Source organism: Mustela nigripes, chromosome 13 (genome assembly GCF_022355385.1).
Source record: "Mustela nigripes isolate SB6536 chromosome 13, MUSNIG.SB6536, whole genome shotgun sequence".
Taxonomy (NCBI): Eukaryota; Metazoa; Chordata; class Mammalia; order Carnivora; family Mustelidae; genus Mustela; species Mustela nigripes.
This window is the reverse complement of record NC_081569.1, coordinates 77840201-77842058: the sequence shown is the minus strand read 5'-3', so window position 1 is coordinate 77842058 and position 1858 is coordinate 77840201.

Here is a 1858-nt window from a genome sequence, read left to right as displayed (position 1 = left end):
CAGGCAGAGAGAGAGGAGGAAGCAGGCTTCCTGCTGAGCAGAGAGCCCTCTGCGGAGCTCGATACCAGGACCCTGGGATCATGACCTGAACTGAAGTCAGAGGCTTTAACCCACTGAGCCACCCAGACGCCCATCCTTTTCATTCTTTTTTAATTGCTTTCCTGTGAGTGGGTAATTTCAAAGTTCTATCTTCAATCATACAGATTTTTTCTTCTGCTGGATCAATTCTGATAGCAATGCTTTCTATGGCATTTTTCATTTCATTCATTTTGTTCTTCAGTTCTGAAATTTGTTTGGTTCTTTTTTTTTTTTTTTTAAAGATTTTTTTTATTTATTTGAGAGAGAGAGAGATCTTGCGATCTCTCTCTGCAGAGAGGCAGGCAGAGAGAGAGGGGGAACCAGGCTCCCCACCGAAGAGAGAGCCCTATATAGGGCTGGGTCCCAGGACCCTGAGATCATGACCTGAGCTGGAGGCAGAGGCTTAACCCACTGAGCCACCCAGGCGTCCCTGTTTGGTTCTTTTTTAATGCTTTCTTTGATCTCTTTACTAAACTTCTCATTTTTTTTTTTAACCTCAGTTATTGTTTTCTTGATTTCATTGGATTGTCTTTCTATGTGTTCTTATAACGCATTGAGTTTCCTTAAAACAGCTATTTTGAAATCTTTATCTGCAGAACATATCTTAAGGTGCAGCAGTCTTTGTGTTCAGTTACCAGAAGACTGCCATTCTTTGGTGGTATCATGTTACCTTGTTTTTTTTGTGTTCTTTGAATTCTTGCATTGCTTTCTTCACATTTGAAGTAGGAATTACCTTCTCCAGTCTTTACTAACTGTCTTTGGAAAGAGATAGCTTCTGTTACCCCTGCTGAGATTCTGAGGTTATCCTGAACTTATGTGGGTACACCTGCTTCATGCTTTCTTGGTCAGTCTTGGGGCAGAATTCTTTTTTTTTTTTAATTAAATTTATTTATTTTCAACATAACAGTATTCATTATTTTTTCAACACACCCAGTACTCCATGCAATCCATGCCCTCAATAATACCCACCACCTGGTACCCCAACCTCCCACCCCCCCGCCACTTCAAACCCCTCGGATTGTTTTTCAGCATCCATAGTCTCTCATGATTCACTTCCCCTTCCAATTTCCCCCAACTCCCTTCTCCTCTCTAACTCCCCATGTCCTCCATGCTATTTGTTATGCTCCACAAATAAGTGAAACCATATGATAATTGACTCTCTCTGCTTGACTTATTTCACTCAGCATAATCTCTTCCAGTCCCGTCCATGTTGTTGGCTATTCATCCTTTCTGATGGAGGCATTATACTCCATAGTGTATATGGACCAGAATTAAGTTTATATGCCTCCTAGTGTATGTGGACCATAGTGTATATGGACCAGAATTAAGTTTATATGCCTCCTCTGGAACCAGCAATGGACAAAGGTGAGGATTTTTATTTTGTTTTGTTTTCCCAAAGATGGGGTTAGAGCTCAAGTTTGTGGTCTTTTCTGGCCTGCAGATTCAGCTGACTTTCTGTTCTTGCTCACTAGCTGTTTTATAAACCTCACTCACACTGCTGCCGAGAGCACACCCAGGGAGCGGGCCATGGGATGGCAGAGTGTATGATTGAGGTGTATGGAGCGCTGTGTGGGTAACTGTGGGCCATCTGGGGAGATCTGCAGGTGAAATATTAAGACTCATGTTTATAAAACGTCTTTTCAGCATCTATGTCCATAGCAGACTGACAGACTGAGTAGCTTTTCCCCTATTATCTTTTCATGGAATGTATTTCCTTTTTTTTTTTTTTTTTTTTTTTTTTTTGATGAACACACGCAATTCACCTATAAGGCTACCAGCA